The sequence below is a fragment of the Salvelinus namaycush genome, chromosome 23 (assembly GCF_016432855.1).
Source record: "Salvelinus namaycush isolate Seneca chromosome 23, SaNama_1.0, whole genome shotgun sequence".
Classification (NCBI taxonomy): domain Eukaryota; kingdom Metazoa; phylum Chordata; class Actinopteri; order Salmoniformes; family Salmonidae; genus Salvelinus; species Salvelinus namaycush.
The window spans coordinates 33,474,258-33,498,231 of NC_052329.1; positions in this window are offsets into that span (position 1 = coordinate 33,474,258).

Below are 23,974 nucleotides of genomic sequence, written 5' to 3' on the forward strand. Positions count from 1 at the left end.
GTAATATTAATAAGGTACCCAAAAGTAGTTAGAATTCATATTTTCATTTTATTAGCTAAACAAAACTTTAAAACAGCGAAACTGTTGGCGAAATCCGATGATGAAAAGAATGTCATTTAGGCTGTAATGATCTCCAAAATTCGAATCATTAGGTCATCACACCGTTGATATAGCAACAGACGGTAATAGTTTATCAAATCCCATTATGACGTAGAGGGGGACACTATTTGGCCGGGGGACATTATTTGGCATGACACACCCTCTCCCTAGTTGGACTGACCCAAGCCAACGTGTCAGAGTTACCGTAGCAGCTCAAGGACAGAGCGATGCAGCTTTGCCAAAGTGTTGTGTTGTGTGTCTCCCGGTGAAAGGGATTCTACTCTCCACTGCTTTGCTTTCACACAATAGAATGCCAGCACTACAGGGGACCCCGAGCACCGGAATGAGCCAAGGACATTTTCCCAGTAAACGTAAACAACTGCACCATCCCACAGATTGAGATGCCTTCTGTTTCTGGAGTCTCACGTGGCTGTGTGTGTGATCGATGCCTGGCAAAGTCCCCCGACTTCCTTCCCCTGATCCCACCCTTCCAGAGCATGGTCGGCCACTTTACCTGCCAAGAATGTAATCTTTCAAGTTTTGCATAATGCCAATATGGCTCTCATCAATGTGATGGACACACGCTGTGGAACACCTCTCATCATTGATCAGAGATATCTCTCCAAGATTTCGATTCGATTCTGGATGCACCGGGATGCCACACTGGGAGGAGTTCCTAAACACTCACTCCAAATCAACAATCAGCCACAAATGTGTGTGTAAGAGTAGGTCTAAACCAAATAGCACTGCAATAGGCCCCTTTCTGTGTTTGCAAACATTGCCGCACGAGGGCGATGCGCACAAGTTGGTGCCAGAACTCGGGGGAGTTCTTATAGAACACCAGCGAAAAAAGCCTCTATTTACATGTTGCTTATTATAATTGGATTTTAAGGGTCATATGAATGTCCTGCATAATATAATTTTGTGTCATCATTGCAAATCAACTTCAACCAGTAAAATGGCTCTTTGGCTAGCTTTTGCTACAGCCTATATCAATGAGCGTTAGCATTCTAGCTAACAACTGCTGCATCCACAATAGTTATTTTCCAAAGATAACAACAAAATACATCCTTAGTGACTGTTCAGGCAAGAATCAAAACATAATTGTAAGCATATAAGAACCAAAAATAGTTATTTTGTTTAGAACTAATTAGAACTAATAAAAACATAAATCTAGGCTGTTGAATGTCACAGCTGGCTTTCTTACTGCAACCAAGAGTTGCGCGCATCTGTGTTTGACGTCAGTGTGTCATGTACTGGAAAGGGGTCTAAAGCGATGAAAGTCCAACCCAATACGACACTGTATATCAGTCAGACCTTTGTGACCACACAGAGCAGTAGATAAACATATTTTGGGCTATGATGCCACTAATAGGGGATACTGTAGGTTAGACTGGGTAACTAATGCCTCTGACAACAGGATCCAGTACTGCAGTATGTTTGAATCATGGATCATCATGATTGAATGTAATATGATACAGAATTCTCATGTTAAAGCAGATCGACTGGTGACTTATCGCTGCTTGCCGCATATTCATACTCTGATAATGTACCATTTGAAATCATGATGCTAATTTGGCTGCTAAAAGTGACAAAATCCTGATTAAAGACCATGATGGAGTCGCATTAGTCTCAGATTCTCATGTTGATTAACAATTCAAAGCCCAGGGTTGCTATTGAGAGTTTCCCATAAACAAGTCAGTAAATTATTCAAGACTAAAATCATTCTGGCTCATGGTGACAATAAATAAATGATTTCTGGAAATGTAAGCGGTGTCTGCGAAAACGCAAAACTTATATTAATATGATGAAAATAATATGAGCAGATGTGTTTGATCACCAAAGCAAGCTAGACCAGGCAGTGTTAGGTGTTGGAAAGATAGCATGAATAAATGTGATAGATCGTCTTTTATATTTCTCTGGACACATACAGTACAAGGACAAGACAAATTACCACCAAGAGAGTCTGTAGAAAATGCTTTGTGTTATGTGGTAAATGTACCACTTTAATAATGGAATTTAAATGCTTTGACAGACAAACAAACAAAAAATTAATGGCTGGTGCTCAAATTAATCACTGCTAATGTGCAATGCTTGTTTTTGATCCAAACATAGGGGTTCATGGAAAAAAACAAGCACATCATGGGAGAAACTATGGCTGTCTGAAAACTTTACTAGCTGTCAAATCCTTGCTTCCTCTGTCCTTGTTTCTCAATTCCTTTCAACATTCATTTGAAATTGAGTAAACAAAAAGGAGGAGGCAAGGATTTGACGGATAATAACGCTTTCAGACAAAGACTATGTAGTCTATTGTTACATGTAGTGTCTGCTTTGTTGCACTCTACCTGTCTGGAAAAAAACAAGACTCATAAAACTTCTTCAACCAGTCTGTTAAAATGTTCAAATACAACTTTCATAATGTGAAGCAAGCATATTTAAAATCTTAATGCTTGTTTCATACCGTCATCATAAGTGCTACGGTTCATTTGCTTTTCAAAGTCAGTGCCTCTAGTAATAAAACCCCACCAACCACTCTGGGGTAAGATGCTTGTATATTTTGAGAACGGGAGCTTGGAGTATTCAAGCCGCCAAAGGTGTTCTCTCTTAGTAGATGCACATCGCTCATTGAGGCACTGCAAAGCAGTGGCAAAAATACAGGATGAAAGGGAAAGCGAATGTAACAGCTGACCCTACATGGGGTGGAAGCCTCGTTAAGATTGCTGTGATAACTGGGGGAGGAAGAAGAAAAACTGGGCTACTTCTTTATTTCGCATGTGGTTCCAAATGCCTTTTTCAAGTCTCTCTTTTCCTTTCTCAGGCTCATTTCAGCTCCTGAAGGAGGAATGCTGGGCACGATGTCATCCAAGCTCACCCAGAATTTCCTCACAAACCAATTAAGGATTCCTCCCGTGTTGCTGCTGCCAGCTCTCTGCTCCCACTCCAAGCTCCATGTAGGAATGAGCAGGAGCAGGCCTGAAGCAGTCATGCCTGGGAAATATAATTAACCTCAAATGTGTTATTAGTGGCTGTCATAATGAAGAAATTAAGAACAGACTGCCAAACGCAAATGACACAACAGACTGGCGTTGCAGTTCTTAAAAGGATCACCGTGTCAGCATACTGAATTAGAAAGAAAAAAGATGAACACCCCATAATTCTTGCCAGAAGAATGTCTGTCCTGTGCTCTAACAGCAGTACTCTACAAAATGTGTTTATACAGTAATAAAGCTCACAGATTCGTGATCCTTCTCAGATGTACTGCTCTGTTGTCAGGTTAACTGGATATTCCTGTTGATGTATGATTGGCAAACACAAACACACACACGTACTGTACATCTAAACCAGCTATTCTCTTCACTCCTTAACATTGTCAATGATTTATCTTCAGTCAATTAGCCGACCTCACAAAAAGATCACGGGAAGAAATTACTATGACAAATAACGTCATTACATTCATTGATACCGTATCAATCATCACCTGAGCAAAATATTGTTAAGATCGGAATGAAATGCCATTACAGGTGCTGTGTAGTACCTAGAGGTATTTTGATGGTCCAGTTAGGCCTCTGAGCTTCAACAAACAAACAAGGGAAATAGGAGTGGTGGTCAACAACAATGACAATCATCCAGTGATAGAGCTTACCCAAGAAAAACGTCCCAAAAAGGACTAATTCCTGGTAAACAAGTTGGAGCATTCAAAAAATAGGCAGAGATAAATATCTTCTTAACTCAGACTTAATTCTATGATCGGATGTAAACAGGTACTGACATTTCTGAGAGATCCATTTTTAATGTCTCACACACATTCCAATGTGTGGACCAGCTTACCACAGCCCAGGTACCTTTACAATGGCAGTCAGTGTGGGTCCCACGTTTCTCTATGTAATAGTAATCTAATTCCATTAGTGCATTGGGATTTGGTGATTCATTATCGGACTCACTACCAGAACGGTAACAAGATTAAGTTTGAGGAAAACAGAGCAAATTTTTTTTTTCTTCCTACGACTGAACTCAAAGCGAAAAATATACTAATTAAAATTACGTGTAATTTCCTCATATTAAATCTCAAATCTCCGGAGAATAGGTTCGGCACCCCGATAAACAAGAAAATAGAAAACCCTCCCTGTTGCACATGTCAAACCAACATGCTGTCTGGCTGGTGGAAAGACTAGAAACAGAACTAAAACTAAAAGCCTCAGGTTCATAATAACTCTCTAAAGCTCAGAGTCTAAATATTGTAAACAGAACCCTCACCAAGACATAACTGTCGGGCTGTCAGTGGTTGTTTCTTATAGTGCATAACGAGGGAGAAGATGAGACAAATTGCTTTCCTGCAAGGTTCACCAAACATGAACATTTCTTGAGACATTTTGTATCATTTATAATCTAGAGCGATTCATTATTAGTATTAGCTGACATTTCCCAGCCACATGTGGATAAAATCACTTTAGTGTGTCAATCAATTCCAGTTTGAATGATCACCCCTTGTCGCTGGATAAAAATAGATCACCGTCTTCCGGGAATGCTGAAGATGTGCATCTGCCAGTAAAGCCAAGATGAAACCAGAAGGCTTGAAACTCAAGAAATGGAGTCAAGGAAGTGTTTGTCAAACACTATAAGAGACAAAATGGACTATGTGGTCCGGGAAACAAGCTGTGTTTTAAGTCCTCCATTCAAAGAGTGTTTTGATATCTCAACGTTGTAAAGACTACAATCTGGTAGTGAGCTGGAACTTGACAGATGAAAGATGTTTCTGAGCCTATTCTGGAGTCACTGAAGCACACTATTATGTATACTAGGTGTTGTAGAGAGGACAGGGAAAAAGGCAAGGTACGTATTCGCCCAGGTACAAAACATAAACACACCGCATGTCCCTAAATATGTATTTTCTCCTGATTAAACCTAAGTGCCTGTGTGCATGTAAAACACACCAATGACATCCTAATCCAGACAGACAGCAAACAGCAGGGAAACAACTGCAATTAGCATTGGGTTGATAAGCAATGCAGATGAGGGGCTGAGTAGGCCGGTTATAGAGGTCAGTAATCAGGATCAGAAGGGCTTGTTCAAGACATACACAGAAGAAGTACTGCGGTCTTCATTACAACAGTGGTACACTACTTCTATACAAGCAAGAAGATGATCCTGGATTTGCATCCCTATGAAAGGAAGTAACACCTCTGAAGTTGGACTTCAAGATGAGATTCAGAAGCAGACAGAATGTAATGCCAGGGACTGGAAGGCAGAGGAATAATACTAATACGAGTCTCCTCATTTCATTTTTCTATTAGAGTGTCTATCGGCTGAATTCCAACATTGTTTATGAAGATAAATTGATTTGATTTTTGCATTGGGGTATACATTGCATTTGGAAAGTATTCAGACCCCTTGACTTTTTAAACATGTGTTATGTTACAGCCTTATTCTAAAATGGATTAAATTGTTTTTCCCCCCTCATTTTTCCTCCATTTTGACTGACTTGCCAAGCTAAATAAAGGTTAAATAAAATCTTCACACAATACTGTATAATGACAAAGCAAAAACAGGTTTTTAGATAAAAAAAAATTTAAACAGAAATATCACATTTACATAAGTATTCAGAGCCTTTACTTAGTACTTTGTTGAAGAACCTTTGGCAGCGATTACAGTCTCGAGTCTTCTTGGGTATGACGATACAAGCTTGGCACACCTGTATTTGGGGAGTTTCTCCCATTCTTCTCTGTCAGGTTGGATGGGGAGCGTCGCTGCACAGATATTTTCAGGTCTCTCCAGAGATGTTCGATCTGGTTTTAAGTCCAGTCTCTGGCTGGGCCACTCAAGGACAATCTGAGACTCTTCCTGAAGCCACTCCTGCGTTTTCTTGGCTGTGTGCTTAGGGTTGTTGTCCTGTTGGAAGGTGAACCTTCACCCCAGTCTGAGGTCCTGAGCATTGTGGAGCAGATTTTCATCAAGGATCTCCATGTACTTTGCTCTAGTCTCCCAGTCCTTGCTGCTGAAAAACATCCCCACAGTATAATGCTGCCACCACCATGCGTCACCAAAGGGATGGTGCCAGGTTTCCTCCAGATGTGATGCTTGGCATTCAGGCCAAAGAGTTCAATCTTGCTGTCATGTGCCTTTTACTGAGGTGTGGCTTCCGTCTGGCCACTCTACCATAAAGGCCTGATTTGTGGAGTGCTGCACAGATGGTTGTCCTTCTGGAAGGTTCTGCCTTCTCCACAGAGGAACTCTGGAGCTCTGTCAGAGTGACCATCGGGTTCTTGGTCACCTCCCTGACCAGAGCCCTTCCCCCCCAGATTGCTCAGTTTAGCCGGGTGGCCAGCGTTAGGAAGAGTCTTGGTGGTTCCAAACTTCTTCCATTTAATAATGATGGAGGCCACTGCGTTCTTGGGGAAATTCAATGTCGCAAACATTTTTTGATACCCTTCCCCATATCTGTGCCTCAACACAATCCTGTCTCTGAGCTTTATTCCTTCGACCTCATGCTTTGGTTTTTGCTCTGACATGCACTGTCAACTGTGGGACCTTATATAGACAGGTGTGTGCCTTTCCAAATCATGTCCAATTAATTGAATTTACCACAGGTGAAACCAATTTAGTTTTAAAAACATCTCAAGGATGATTAATGGAAACAGGATGCACCTGAGCTCAATTTCAAGTCTCATACGTAGCAATGGGTCTGAATACTTATGTAAATAAGTTTTTTAAATTTTTAATACATTTGCAAAAATGTCTAAACTTGTTCTCGCTTTGTCATTATGGGGTATTGTGTGTAGATTGATGAGGGGGGGGGGGGGTTATTTAATCCATTTTAGAATAAGGCTGTAACGTAACAAAATGTGGAAAAGGGAAGCGGTCTGAATACTTATCCGAATGCACTGTATTTTGTCTTCCCTCTACACATTCGTACAGCTTCTCTATTCTCCAACTTCAGCCGTGATACATACGTCAGTTTGCCTGGTAAGAGAATAAAGTATGTGGATTCCAACCTGCCTGATAGTTATAGTGATTCTGATTGGAGTAGGAGTACTCCGTAGAGTAGAGAGATACAGCTGGTCTTCCTGAAAGATTATTGGTTATGATGATACTGAAATTAAATTAAAAGAGTTTACGCTTAGAAAGGGATTTTGTATGGATGTTGATTAGAAATGCATCACTTGAATCAACAACAAAGAGTCGCGTGAACTGCCAAAAGATGGACTCGTGGAGAAAATAAATAATTTCATTAAACATTTTTATAATATCGATGTATGCTCCGCCCATCCACCCTCCCCCCATACGATGCACATGCTTTCACTTTGTGAAGGAAATGTCAGATAAATGCAAAGTGATAACAATAAAATGTGTTAGGAACAGAACTAAATGTAGTCAACCCTGTCATATATTACAAAAGTCTGGGGACATTGTTTAACTTAAGACAGTATACATCAGTTTTAATTTCCAAAGTGCACAGATCCTTCTCCTTTGCCTACTGGAGGTATTGAAGAGAGTTTAACATAAGCTGCTCAAAGGAGGCAAGTCTGCGCTCTGGAAAACATACAACCACAGTGGGTACATTGACCTGGAGGGATGAGGAGAGAAGCCCCACCAACAGACACCACGTTTACGGTTAGCAAAACGTGTTTCACTTCAAAGTACCAGAGGATCACAGGCACCATAAGGCTTGTACAGGGAACACAGAGCTAATTGCAATTTTCCTGGGATGGGGCTCTGAGAAGTGGAGCGTTGTGGACATTAAAGAAGCTGAAAGCGAAGTGGTGCGGGGGTATAAAGGTATGAAGTATAACGGTGTATTGCTGCAATTTCGCTCTTTTGTGTTTTATTCCAGGCCCTGTCTCTGCTCCCCTCTCTCCCTCTCTCCCTCTCTCCCTGTGGCTACAGCACAGTATTTACATCATTCCCCAGCCCAGAACACCTCAGAGGAACCCAGACCACATCCTGCCTACAACCAACCACAGAGACATTATTGGAATATATGAAGACCCAAAAAAACACGAGTCAATTAAGTCAGATCGTTTTTCAATAGGGGGAGTCTGTGGTCTCTGGTGAGGAGGAAAATCACGAGTCCCCAAAGAGAGATCAACGTGGACTCCAGTGAAAGGCCCGGCGAGAGATATTCTGATTGTATTAATTATTCTGACTGTTTAACCTTCTCTTTCCAATTCATTTCTGAATGTGTGTGTATTCCCTGTGCGCCTGACATTCTGAAGGTTTATTTAATGGTTATGTGGTAGTTTCTGAGTTCTCCATCCAGCTCTGTTTTGGGGTTAATCCCAGACGCCATTCCAAACAGATTACAGAATCTAGCATACTCTGACTTTATTTAAAGAGTGTTCTCTTGTTTCCGAGGCGATGGCACGATTTTCATTCGAATAATCATTTGAATAAACCCCTCCCAGGGGACTAGTGTGAATTGATCACCACATTAAAGGCAATTATTTGTATTACCGGAAAAAGAAGAAGAAATCAATTATATCCACAGCTATATTATGCCATCTCTGAATAATTGACAAAAGCAATTTTTCCTCAGAAAAGATGAACAGCATCAACACAATTAAACAAATCTGTACCTCAAGGTTCCTAATACTTCCTATCAGAAAAGGACAAAACAAAAAACAAAGAAAGAAAATGCATGGCACAAGGCCAAAATGTTATTTTCTTCCTCTTTTTTCAACTGCAAAGTCATGTCTTTTTTCAACATACAGTATGTAAGGGAACAATCCATTACTGGATATGATGTGCTAATAAAGCCCCCAACAGTACATGTGATCTATAAGGAGCAAATACAGGACATGTGCTCTATAGTACATGTGCTCTATGAAGAGAAAATACAGTACATGTGATCTATAAGGAGCAAATACAGTACATGTGCTCTATGAAGAGAAAATACAGTACATGTGCTCTATGAACAGAAAATACAGGACATGTGCTCTATGAAGAGAAAATACAGTACATGTGCTCTATGAAGAGAAAATACAGTACATGTGCTCTATGAAGAGAAAATACAGTACATGTGCTCTATGAAGAGAAAATACAGTACATCTACTCTATGAAGAGAAAATACAGTACATGTGCAATATGAAGCAGCCATACTAAAAACTGACTTCAATAGTGATCTATGGTGCAGTTTCATTACCAGTTAACCGTGTTGGCTGTACTGCACTCAGAAGAGGCTCCATCTCCACAGAGAAATTAACAGTGGGCATTTAGAGCAGCATGCTGACTTGCCTACACCAATTCATTTAACAGATGAACATTATGTTAGTACAACAAGAAGGGTAATTTAAAGTTAGATGAAGAGGAAAAGTGGGCCAGCGAGGAGGACCAGACATGGTCGAGGCCACCAACCTGTGACACTTCCCCAAGGCGTGAGACATGGCCAGACTGGTTAAGCATACAGGGTTCTGTTGGAGATCAAAGTGAAAACACTTTTCTGTCTCTCCTGCTGTGGTTCAATGTAAACAGACCTAGTCAGGGCTCTATGCTGACCATTTTTATAAGGTGCACTGTGGCTCCTAAATAAAAAGCCCTGCTAGTGTATATTAGGAAGACCTCATACGACATCCCCTGGCAGTTGTCTATAACATACATGTTGCTGTCATGATAAGGCTGAATCATGCATTGCATTTCATAGAATATTTGAGACATTTCATAAGTTAGAGCTGGAAGCCCCTAGTGTTGTTGACCCAGAGGTTGTGGTTTCATTCAAAGCCATTTCCTAATTAAGCCACATTGAGTTGTTTATTGACTACTGGGCTGGATTTCACAGCTCTCCATAACTGCACACACAACTCCTTTAGTATCAGACAATTAACCAAATTACTTCAATAGTCATGTCACAATGGAAATAATTTACCAAATTAGAACTAGTCTGCACACAGGGGTCTTTGGGTACATGGTCATCATCAGGAACACCCAAAAGACAGAACCACAAGGTAGCGGGTTTGAATCCTGTGCAGGCCACCCCTTGAATTTCCTATATTAGTGTTAGTAGTGGGATGCTGCCATGAGGGCATCAGAGATGTACCCAGGCATAAGGAACTGTGGAATGAGGGATTACATACTAGTGGACATTACCTTAGTACAACACCAGCATCCTGTTCAATGCAGGTCTATTGGTGTTATGTGTAGATGTTGTACTGCACATACCGTCACAAGAAGCTGTCTGAAGCTAGGCAGCTTTGAACTCTTCCCTCTGGTCTAAAGGAGACCCAAATGCCCCCAAGGCAGTGATTGGGGTGAGGTCACCGCCCTGCAAATGGTTCCATCCCTCCAATGAGACATAGCACCCAAGATCTGACTCTGTTTAAAATAGGATAGTCCTGGCTTAATTCCCAATACCATCATACTATCTGGAGATGAATGAACCAGCTCCAACTTGGTTAATTCCGAAACTCTTCTCCAGGTTTGTTGCTATAGCCTAAATGTATTCTCAGTCAACTCACCTTGTCAAATAAGGCTTGAATAAATTCATATTAGAGACACTTATGTATCATTATTTAGGTTACTGTATCAATTAGTCACTTGACAATGCACCACCTTGCAACTTCAGCCAAGCTATCAGTTCTATAACCACAAAGGGGGGCACAAAAAAATATAGCAACATGATTCAAACTCGGCAGGGACATCACAGACAAGTCACTTCAGAAATAATGTAATAACTGGTGGCTTTAGCAATTTCCTATAAACTCTCGCCACGGAATGTCTCCTACACCGCCCCTCCCCTCCCCACCCCCACTCACTTTGAATCGTAAATACACTAGTTTTGTCAATCTGAGTGCAATAAATAGGAAAGGATGAACGTCATAAATACCGGGGATAAATAAGTCCTAGAAGACACCAGAGGTAGCCAGCCGATCAAAGCTGCATAAGCAGAGTCTCAGCAGGCGTAGGTACACAACATGAATTCCTCTGTAACTCCAAACTGAAAAGAGGAACGTGACTGGTAATCTAAAGCAATATAATTATATTAAAAATGAACTAGAATGCGACCCGTACCTTGAAATCCAAATAAGAAAAAGAACCCCGGTATCCAAATTGTGTGTATCCAGAAGGAATTCATGTTGTCCTCGTCAGCTCCAAAACCTCTCCTGAATGTCAACGTACTTCTTGTGCAGGTCTCTTGCAATAATTTTGTGAGCAGGCAGTATTGTCTTTTGGTAGAAATGATGCTCAGAGGGCGTATAGCTCCAAGGATATGTCCTAATGCTGCAGAGCACTATAACTACAACTCAAGTGCTTGAGCACTAAATGCATCCTTTTTGCAATCATGAATAGCTGTGCACTTCAATGCTTGCCTCATCTGGTCATCACTCCCACCTAGTGGTTAAGCAAGTACCTAGAAAAACACAAGTTTGACATCATCTTCTGATTATTGATATTGATGAGGATACGGACCCATGCTGCACGGGGGAGTCACCGGTCAGCTTATGTTCCAACTGTGTTTATTATGCAACTGAATTGGTATTTCAGCAGGGCTTTATGGATCGACAGTCACACGCATTTCTGTCATGTAGAATAGCATTCTGAAGTGTTGCATAACATCTGGTATGACCTGTTGAATTTGCAAAATGATTTCACATCTGACATATTCTAATGAATGTGTGTCTCACTGTCTATATGCATGTACATGCTTCCATGATCTATATTCCCTCCGAACACCCCTGTAGCTACTCCAGCCATAACCTTCAGATCTCTCTGATGCATAGGTTACTATAAAACCAAGAAAAAAAATCTGGACAAGTGCAAACAATTAGAGTTATTTCATCAACTTAATCCAGATTGATTCTCTCATTGCATGTGTGTGATATGCAATCTGTGATAACAATACCATTATTTCCTAAGTAATGTCCCACAACATACTACAACTGATGCTAGTTGAAAGAGATATCTAGCTACCTACTGTGAACCCTTCAACACCTCAACAGCCAAACAGCAGTCCTCAAGAGAGGGGCAACCTTTTGCTACCCTCTGTAAACCAATGACAAAGGTCCTCTGTAGCGCATGAGGTGTGTCCCTACCAGAGGTGAGGCTTGGCAGGGGACAGGAGAGTAGGATAGCAGCACGGAAATCTGTGGAATACTAATAGTGACATTTGGTAAGAAACTTCTTCATTCAGCCTGCAGGCAAGGTGGGGGCGGGCTGTTTGTAAAGACACTTGAGACTAATCAAAGTCTAGGGATCCTTACTCACTAGAAAATGGCTTGTGAGAGAGGACAGTGAGGGAGTGGCATAGAGGGAGAGGGAGGGAGGGAGGGAAAGTGTTTCCCTAGTAATGTGCTCTACTCCTATCTCTCTACTGCCAGCCAAACACTGTCCTCTCATCTACTGTTTTACATGTCCACGACTGATACCAAGGCTAATACAGACAAATCCTGCAATTGCAACCCTGTCTTTTTTTGTGATCAAGCAATGTATTTTCTTACTGAATCTTACTAGATTTGATTGTGATAGCAATGAAAGCAGATGCTGCCTGAAAATGCCGTTGTATTCCTGCTTCTAAAGCTCAGTCTCCTCTTGTAAGCCCTGGTGAGCTACATGACTGGTGTTGCTGAATTGAATTATGCTCAGATCTTAGTAATTTGTTAAGTATGAATGCCAAAGACATTACAGCTTCAATAATTGAAAAGAAAAACAAAAGTGGCTCATGAGGATGTCTGGATGTGATGTATAACACAACTTATTGAATATTGAATTACCCTTGTTCTCCACCTGTTATACACCACCACGTGAACCACAAGCTTCATGATGAAATGTTCTGCTAGAGAACCATTGTGTGTACACAATTCCCATTCAAGGCTGAATAGGATTTCAGTTACTGTCTGATATAGTAATCAATGAGATCCCTGCAGTTTAGACACCATCCCATTAGCATGTATATACGAGCAGCATGTACTGTAAGAGCAACTGGCCAGGGACTGCAGTCAGTTGTCATAATGTTCTCAGTTGTCAGTACAAATTATTTATTTCAACAAAACCTCTCATGTGTAGGCTATCTCTATGACTTTGTCATTTCTTTGGGATATTTAATTGAAGACATGCAGATCGCAGTGAACAACCATGAGGTCACCACAGCTTGCTTGCTCAACCCACACATGCCATGTGACAAAATGTGAAAAACTGTATGTTAGTTTCTCATGCGAATGCCTGTTATATGTGTGCTACACCAGCCCATAGAAACGCATTGAATTAAAATATTCATAAATGGCTAAAAAAAAGACAGTGAAAAAAATTATCATAAGGAATAAGGTTTTGAAGTGTCTGTCCTATATCTAAAGAAAGCTCGGGAAATAAAGTATATATTTTTTGGGGGGGACGTATTTAGCCGCTTATTTTTAATGGCACAAAATGACCTCCATACTTCCATTCATTGTATGGGTTACCTGCAGACGGGTCGTAGAGCAGTCTCCCCTTTCCACAGTGGGGTCATATTAGTTTGTAGCCCAAAAGGTTTGGACGATACAGACAGAAGTTGGCACATCAGCGTTATCACCTTCAGGCCCAACGCTAGACAATTTCATGAGAAGACCGATTTTCAGGCTGTCTCATAGTCTGACAAACACCACTGTAGCTCAGCACCTTCCACCACAGATGCAGAAGGCTGACATAGGTGGATAAGCTGGATTGAGACGCAGCCCATGCAAAAACCCAGATATCTCTAGTTAAACATTTTGATGGGGATTTTTATATTATGTAATGACCCGGCTGGGTCATAAAGAGAAAAGAGACGGACTCTAGGTGTGCAGGTCAGAACACAGGTTTATTCCTAAACTGGGCTATTGTTCAGGCCACAGCCCACGCCGCTAAATGCCGAACGTACACAATTATACCATGTCGAGTTAAGGGTCACTCTCATAGGAACAGATCAAGGCCCGAACAGAAGAGAGAGAGATGAGACAGTAATCCCTATTTATGCATTTCCAAACCCCGCGGGATTACCCATCATACCCCCCCAACCTTTCCATCTGTCCTGACATATTTAACCCCTGCTAGTAGCCATGAGAAACATAACACACCCACAAACACAGAACACAATACCGGGTCGTTACATTATGTTACTTAGATTGACGCACAGGTGGATGACTGCCAATGGACGACTGCCATTGAAAAAGCATTAGCTCCATCTGAAATTGTCGAACACAAAGTCCTAAAGAGTCTACGGCTATTCCTACCGTGGTTTGCATTTTTCATGGCTGGAGCCCAATTCAATTATATATTTTTTTGTCCATCCACATTTCTTCCATTCACAACAATACAGGCAGGCTCAGTGTGACAAGCACGTGAATGCAATTGGAGTAGCAACTTTTTAAGGGTGTGTGAACAAAGTGCTTGGAATAGTGGGAGATGGCCCGTAGCGCATGTGTACTCAAATCTTACCCTGGAGGTCCAGAGTACTGCTTGTTTTCTGTTCTACCTGATAATGAATTGTTCACACCTGGTGTCCCAGGTCTAAATCCGTCCCCGATTAGAGGGGAAGAATTTTAAAAAGCAGTGGAACTGGCATCGAAGATACAGATTAGAATTTATTTTTATTTGAACCTTTATTTAACCTGTTATGGCTGCAAGGGGCAGTATTGAGTAGCCAGTTAAATCGTGCCCATTTCAAACGGCCTCGTACTCAATTCTTGCTCGTACAATATGCATATTATTATTACTATTGGATAGAAAACACTCTCTAGTTTCTAAAACCGTTTGAATTATTTCTCTGAGTGAAACAGAAGTCATTCTGCAGCACACTTCCTGACCAGGAAGTGGAATGTCAGAAATCGATGCTCTGTTCAACTTCATGCCTATACATGGACGTGATACGTAAGAGTCTACATACACTTCATACACCTTCCCCTGGTTGTCAAGAGGCGGTGAGAGAAAAAAATTCGTGTTTATCTTGGTCTGAGGTGGAATTAAAGCTCTTTGTTTGACGTGACCGTCCATTTCCTGTTTCTGGAGCGCGCGAAAGAGGACATGAATTTGCCTTCTGTTTTGCTCTCGTTATGGACGACTAACATCTCCGTCTTAGATTTTATTTGATACATGTGACCATATCATCGTAACGTATGTTTTTTCAATATAGTTTAATCAGATTATTGAAATTTTTTCGGGAGTTTTGCCGTGTTCCGTTCTCTGACTTTGTTGACGTTGGAGTGATCCGTGCCACTTGGCAAGTGCCCATGCTAAATGAAGAGGGATATTTGCCGTTCCAGATCAAAACAACGACTGTTCTGGACAAAGGACACCTTGTCCAACATTCTGACGGAAGATCACCAAAAGTAAGAAACATTTTATGATGCTATTTCTAATATCTGTCGTGCATGTGAACTGGTCGTGGGCGCCCAAGTGTTTCTGGCTATTGTGGCTACGCTAATATAACGCTACATTTTGTTTTCGCTGTAAAACATTTAATAAATCGGAAATATTGTCTGGAATCACAAGATGCCTGTCTTTCAATTGCTGTACACTATGTATTTTTCAGAAATGTTTTATGATGAGTAATTAGGTATTTGACGTTGGTGTCTGTAAATATTATGGCTGCTTTCGGTGCAATTTCTGATTGTAGCTGCAATGTAAACTATGATTTATACCTGAAATATGCAAATTTTTCGAACAAAACATATGCTATACAATAAATATGTTATCAGACTGTCATCTGATGAAGTTGTTTCTTGGTTAGTGGCTATTTATATCTTTATTTGGTCGAATTTGTGATAGCTACTGATGGAGTAAAAACTGATGGAGTAAGAATAGTGGTGTCTTTTGCTAACGTGGTTAGCTAATAGATTTACATATTGTGTCTTCCCTGTAAAACATTTTAAAAATCGGACATGTTGGCTTGATTCACAAGATGTGTACCTTTCATCTGGTGTCTTGGACTTGTTAATGTGTGAAAGTTAAATATTTAAAAAAAATATCTTTTGAATTTCGCGCCCTGCACTTGAGCTGGATGTTGTCATAAGTGTACCGGTGTCGGGCTGCACCCCAAACAGGTTAACTAGGCAAGTGGGTTAACTGCCTTGTTCAGGGGCAGAACGACATATTTTAGCTTGTCAGCTCTGGGATTTGATCGAGCAACCTTTCGGTCACTAGTCCAATGCTCTAAACACTAGGCTACCTGCCGCCCCAATTTGATGGCCATAGTGAGTTTACCCAAAGGAACAGTCAAAAGACGATAAAGGGATTACTTCAATCATCGGGATAAGGATAGCCTGAAACTGCATGAAGAAAATTCCATCAAGTTAGCCATTAAGGAAAAACACATTAACGTGGAGTCAGTCGAGCACTACATGTTAGTCTAGAATAAATCAATAGTCGTGATGAACTATGTTTGAGTTGAGTATTCAGTACTTTTTGAAAGATATATGGAAAAACAAGCCATTGGATTTCTGCACATTGAAAGCACATTGCTTCTGTCAGGACTAGTGGCACTGAACATACAAGTCTACTGTGATCAGGCTAAATCTTTCCCACAGACACCCCTTCAGAGAGCAACGAGGAAGAGACTAATGTAAGTCATCTTAGTCTCTTTCAAAGACACTGTTCTTCCGAGGACTGGGATAGTGGCTCTGACAGGCCTGTAATCCTCATATCATTAATATTTGGAAAGGGCCAAGTACATTTAAATGTCAGTTACTGTAAAGAAGTAACATCCAGGCTGTTTGTAGCTTGTTTGAGTTTAGCTACTTTTGCTACTGAATGAGTTTGCTCTGTAGATCTGCTGTGTGTGTGTGTGTGTGTGTGTGTGTGTGTGTGTGTGTGTGTGTGTGTGTGTGTGTGTGTGTGTGTGTGTGTGTGTGTGTGTGTGTGTGTGTGTGTGTAAGGTATTTCTGAACCAACACTTAAGTTTTGAGTCTAAAGCAAAAATCTTATGAACTCTAAATGAAAGGACCCAATGAATGAATTAAATTGGCCAACAAATGATTATATCCAGTTATTCTATCCAAATCTACGTTATTAAATGTTCCCCCCAATTACCATCATGTCAGAACACTCTTTCTGACAGGTTATGGATCACAATTAGAATATTAACAACATTTAGCCATGACACATACCCATGACAGCGTTCAGAAGTTAAGGTGACCACAGATAAATAAATGAGACAGGAGCATCCAATCGCAATTCAGTCTGGTGAATATCTGACGTTAATTCCAATTCTAATGTGTATGTTTTATTGAAAGGCCCTTTAGGCTGGAGCTTAATTCATGTCATTACTGTATGAGACCTGGTAGAGTGGGATTGCTACAGTCATTGACTGAATGACTGATTCAGTCTTAATTTAGATTGTCCTCTGCCAATCTCTATATACAGTAGTGGCCAAAAGTTTTGAGAATGACACAAATATACATTTTCACAAAGTCTGCTGCCTCAGTTTGTATGATGGCAATTTGCATATACTCTAGAATGTTATGAAGAGTGATCAGATTAATTGCAATTAAATGCAAAGTCCATCTTTGCCATGCAAATGAACTGAATCCCCCCAAAACATTTCCACTGCATTTCAGCCCTGCCACAAAAGGACCAGCTGACATCATGTCAGTGATTCTCTCGTTAACACAGGTGTGAGTGCTGACGAGGACAAGGCTGGAGATCACTCTGTCATGCTGATTGAGTTCGAATAACAGACTGGAAGCTTCAAATGGAGGATGGTGCTTGGAATCATTGTTCTTCCTCTGTCAACCATGGTTACCTGCAAGGAAACACGTGCCTTCATCATTGCTTTGCACAAAAAGGGCTTCACAGGCAAGGATATTGCTGCCAGTACAATTGCACCTAAATCAACCATTTATCGGGTCATCAAGAACTTCAAGGAGAGCGGTTCAATTGTTGTGAAGAAGGCTTCAGGGCGCCCAAGAAAGTCCAGCAAGCGACAGGACCATCTCCTAAAGTTGATTCAGCTGCGGGATCGGGGCACCACCAGTACAGAGCTTGCTCAGGAATGGCAGCAGGAAGGTGTGAGTGCGGCAAAGATTTTTGGAGGATGGCCTGGTGTCAAGAATGTCAGCAAAGAAGCAACTTCTCTCCAGAAAAAACATCAGGGATTGGACTGCTGAGGACTGGAGTAAAGTCATATTCTCGGATGAATCCCCTTTCCGATTGTTTGGGGTTTCCGGAAAAAAGCTTGTCCGGAGAAGACAAGGTGAGCGCTACCATCAGTCCTTTGTCATGCCAACAGTAAAGCATCCTGAGACCATTCATGTGTGGGATTGCTTCTCAGCCAAGGGAGTGGGCTCACTCACAATTTTGCCTAAGAACACAGCAATGAATAAAGAATGGTACCAACACATCCTCCGAGAGCAACTTCTCTCAACCATCCAGTAACAGTTTGGTGATGAACAATGCCTTTTCCAGCATGATGGAGCACCTTGCCATAAGGCAAAAGTGATAACTAAGTGGCTCGAGTAACAAAACATAAATATTTTGGGTCCATGGCCAGGAAACTCCCCAGACCTTAAGCCCATTGAGAACTTGTGGTCAATCCTCAAGAGGCAGGTGGACAAACAAAAACCCACAAATTCTGACAAACTCCAAGCATTGATTATGCAAGAATGGGCTGCCATCAGTCAGGATGTGGCCCAGAAGTTAATTGACAGCATGCCAGGGCGGATTGCAGAAGTCTTGAAAAAGAAGGGTCAACACTGCAAATATTGACTCTTTGCATCAACTTCATGTAATTGTCAATACAAGCCTTTGACACGTATGAAATGCTTGTAATTATACTTCAGTATTCCATAGCAGCACACTTTGTGGAAATTAATATTTGTGTCATTCTCAAAACTTTTGGCCACGACTGTAGCGTCTTAACTCCCACTTTACCATATAGTATATTGGTTAATGCTAGTGGGGGGATGCAAATAGTCTGGGTAACCATTTGATTAGCTGTTAAGGAGTCTTATGGCTTGGGGGTAGAAGCTATTTAGGAGCCTCTTGGACCTAGACTTGGCGCTCCGGTACCGCTTGCCGTGCGGTAGTAGAGAGAACAGTCTATGACTAGGGTGGCTGGAGTCTTTTTATTTTACCCCCTTTTTCTCCCCAATTGTGTGGTATCCAATTAGTAGTAGTTACTGTCTCGTCTCATCGCTGCAACTCCAGTACGGACTCGGGAGAGGCGAAGGTCGAGAGCCATGCGTCCTCCAAAACACAACCAAACCAAGCCGCACTGCTTCTTGACACAACATACATCCAACCCGGAAGCCAGCCGCACTCTTCCATGCCGTCCCTAGGAGGGGTGCGTCACTTGAGTGGGTTGAGTCACTGACGTGGTCTTCCTGTCTGGGTTGGCGCCCCCCCTTGGGTTGTGCCGTGGTGGAGATCTTTGTGGGCTATACTCAGCCTTGTCTCAGGATGGTAAGTTGGTGGTTGAAGATATCCCTCTAGTGGTGTGGGGGCTGTGCTTTGGCAAAGTGGGTGTGGTTATATCCTGCCTGTTTGGCCCTGTCCGGGGGTATCATCGGATGGGGCCACAGTGTCTCCTGACCCGTCCTGTCTCAGCCTCCAGTATTTATGCTGCAGTAGTTTGTGTCGGGGGGCTAGGGTCAGTCTGTTATATCTGGAGTATTTCTCCAGTGTCCTGTGTGAATTTAAGTACGCTCTCTCTAATTCTCTCTCTCTTTCTTTCTCTTGGGGGACCTGAGCCCTAGGACCATGCCTCAGGACTACCTGGTATGATGACTCCTTGCTGTCCCCAGTCCACCTGGCCGTGCTGCTGCTCCAGTTTCAACTGTTCTGTCTGCGGCTATGGAACCCTGACCTGTTCATCGGACGTGCTACCTGTCCCAGACCTGCTGTTTTCAACTCTCTGGAGACAGCAGGATCTAGATTTTGTCGGGCCATCTTCACGACTGTCTTGGTGTGCTTGGACCATGTTAATTTGTTGATGATGTGGAAACCAAGGAATTTGAAGCTCTCAACCTGCTCCACTACAGCCCCCTCGATGAGAATGGGGGCGTGCTCGGTCCTCCTTTTCCTGTAGTCCACAATCATCTCCTTTGTCTTGATTACGTTGAGGGAGAGGTTGTTGTCCTTACATACACGGACAGGTCTCTGACCTCCTCCCTATAGGCTGTCTCATCGTTTTTGGTGATCAGGCCCACCATTGTTGTGTCATCAGCAAACTTAATGATGGTGTTGGAGTCATGCCTGGCCATGCAGTCATGAGTGAACAGGGAGTACAGGAGGGGACTGAGCACGCACCACTGAGGGGCCCCCGTGTTGAGGATCAGCGTGGCGGATGTGTTGTTACATTTCCTTACCACCTGGGGGTGGCCCGTCAAGAAGTCCAGGGTCCAGTTGCAGAGGGAGGTGTTTAGTCCCAGGGTCCTTAGCTTAGTGATGAGCTTTGAGGGCACTATTGTGTTGAACGCCTAGCTTTTCAATGAATAACATTCTCACATAGGTGTTTCTTTTGTCCAGGTGGGAAAGGGCAGTGTGGAGTGGAATAGAAATTGCATCATCTGTGGATCTGTTGGTGTGGTATGCAAATTGGAGTGGGTCTAGGGTTTCTGGGATAATGATGTTGATATGAGCCATGACCAGCCTTTCAAAGCATTTCATGGCTACAGACATGAGTGCTACGGGTCGGTAGTTATTTAGGCAGGTTAGTGTTCTTGGGCACAGGGACTATGGTGGTCTGCTTGAAACATGTTTGTATTACAGCTGTATGTTTTTAATGTCGTCGTTGAAACACAAGATATTACAGTTTTTAATGTCTCGTTGGTAGGATAAACGTGCTTTCAGTTCATCCCATTTATTTTCCATCGATTGAATGTTAGCTTGCAGGACAGAAGGCAAGGGCAAATTAGCAACTCGTTGCCTGATCCTTACAAGGCACCCTGATCTCTTTCCGCGAAACCTCCGGTTCCTTCTCCAGCGAATAACGTGGATCTGGGCCTGGTCGGGTGTCTGTATTATATCCCTCCCGTATGACTCATTGAAGAAGAACTCTTTGTCCAGTTTGAGGTGAACAATCACAGTTCTGATGTCCAGAAGCTCTTTTCGGTCATAAGAGACGGTAGCAGCAACATTATGTACAAAACAAGTTACCTACAACGCAAAAAGAAAATAACAAAATAGCATGGTTGGTTAAGAGCCGATAAGACGGCAGCCTTCCCCTCCGGCGCCATCATGGATCTTCCATTCCTGTGGCGGTTCTCATGAAAGCCAGTTTCATCATAGCGCTTGATGGGTTTTGCGACTGCACTTGAATAAATGTTCAAAGTCCTTGACATTTTCCGCATTGACTGACCTTCATGTCTTAAAATAATGATGGACTGTCGTTCCTCTTTGCTTATTTTAGCTGTTCTTGCCATAATATGGACTTGATCTTTTACCAAATAGGGCTATCTTCTATATACCACCCCTACCTTGTCACAACACAACTGATTGGCTCAAACGCATAAGGAAGGAAATAAATTCCACAACTTTAACTTTTAAGAAGGCACACCTGTTAATTGACATGCATTCCAGGTGACTAGCTCATGAAGCTGGTTGAGAGAATGCTAAGAGTGTGCAAAGCTGTCATCAAGGCAAAGGGTGGCAACTTTGTTTAACACTTTTTTGGTTACAAAATGATTCCATATGTGTTATTTCATAGTTTTGATGTCTTCACTTTTATTCTGCAATGTAGGAAATAGTTAAATAAAGAAAAACCCTTGAATGAGCAGGTGTGTCCAAACTTTTGACTGGTACTGTACATGACCAAAGAAATGCCACATTTCTCTGAGGCAGAATATAGATTCAAAGAACACGTCTTGTGAATTCAATGTAAATGATGCCTGGCCTAGCATATATGCTTTCGTGAAAAATTCATGAGTCGACTTGGTATCTGATTGAGAGAGCATATGCAGTCTGCTCAACGGGGTGTGCATGCAGTGTAAGATAATGTTCAGGTTATCTTGACGTACACAGTGACGGGATACTCCACAGAGGGCTGGAATGGGAGCGGTATCACATTCTCTGAGCCACCTGTGTACAGTCCAATAATAGTGCTTGAATCACATTACAAGACCTGCTGTTAGACCTCCATAACATGTCATTGCTCCCTGTACAAACATTTATGATCCACCAAGGGTCAAAATGCACCTACATGTATAATACATTACAAGGCGTGTTATATACGCTTTTGTAATGGCTCCTTATAACAGTCTTTTTAAATAACGAATGTCTTAAACACACATTAGAAGTGTTACCGTAAAGATATTGGAATCTAGATCTGAAAGAGGAATATAAACACAAGATTCAGGAGTGTGACTTTTAACACTAAACCAAAAGCAACACTATGTCCTCAGTGTAAAACCCATCAATCATAACAGACACGTGGATGGGCTTGCTACTAGCAAAAAGGCAGCTGTAGCAATGACATGTGAGATGTGTAAGGTTCTTCGAGTCTGAATTCCTACATTCTAGCAGCCATCCATTTTACCATAGAAATATCATGTGTGATGTGGAGCATGTTTTTCTCTAATAATTTCACAATAGCTAGCATTGTGTCTGTAGCCTATAGCCAAGCTTTGTCAAAACCCTCATTCCCCTGCTTTTGAAATCCTTTTGATTTAATTATGTTTAAACCCGCCATTAGACAAAGCTTTTGTGAGAGAAAACATTTGTATTTCTGTGAAACCATAATCCCAGGGTTGGTTGAAGAGTTGGAGATGCATTTGACTGTGAGAGTGGGATGTATTAGGACAGGTAATTCATCATTGCCAGGATGCATTGATACACCGCTGTCCTCAGGGGTTGGACACTGGACTGGAACACTTTAGGTTCCTCCAGATTGGGCCTCAGCCCCTCATCAGAGAGAGAGAGAGTAACCGAGAGTGAAAGATAGTTAGAGAGTGATTGAGAGAGAGAGCGAGAGATGCATGCAAGCCCACATTCTGAACTGCTGTGTCTCCAGATCAGTCATGCTCGTATTGTAGACACACTGCTCTGATTCTGTCATGTCTTATGGAGGATGTTTCCTGTGTGACCTCAAATGGAGTGTCCTGAGACCAGGGTGTTTTTCCTTAGTGTTCCTCGTCAATATGTGCCTATTGGGATACAGTTGTCAACAGACACTATGGCTATTAAAATATATCTGGTCTGTTCAGTCAGATGGAACAGAGTAAATAGGCGTTTTAACATCATTTAGCCGGTGGTAACTTGTGGAATAGACACCGGCTGGAATGCGGTTTTAACCAATCAGCATTCAGGATTAGACCAACACGATGTATAACAGTCAATAGACACTGTGGCTATTAAAGTATATCAGTTGCCAATGGCTACCAGGGAAACCTGTCTTGATCTGCAGAGGATGATACAGTACATTCAGAAAGTATTCAGACCCCTTGACTTCACAACCTTATTCTAAAATTGATTAAATAGTTTTTTTTCCCCCACTCATCAATTTACACAGATACCCCATAATGACAAAGAAAAAATTGCAAATAACAGCTGAAATATCACATTTACCTAAGTATTCAAATCTAATTTTATTTGTCACATGCGCCGAATACAACAGGTTCCTTACAGTGAAATGCTTACTTACAACTTAACCAAAAAAGTAACAAATACAAGTAACAAATAATTAAAGAGCAGCAGTAAAATAACAATAGCGAGGCGATATACAGGGGGTACCGGTAAAGAGTCAATGTGTGGGGGCACCGGTTAGTCAAGGTAATTGAGGAAATATGTACATGTAGGTAGAGTTATTCAAGTGACTATGCATAGATAATAACAGAGAGTAGCAGAAGCGTAGAAGAGCGGGGGGGGGGGGGGGGGGGGCAACGCAAATAGTCTGGGTAGCCATTTGAGTCTTATGGCTTGGGGATAGAAGCCTCTTGGACCTAGACTTGGTGAGAGAACAGTCTATGACTAGGGTGGCTGGAGTCCTTGACAATTTTTATTTTCA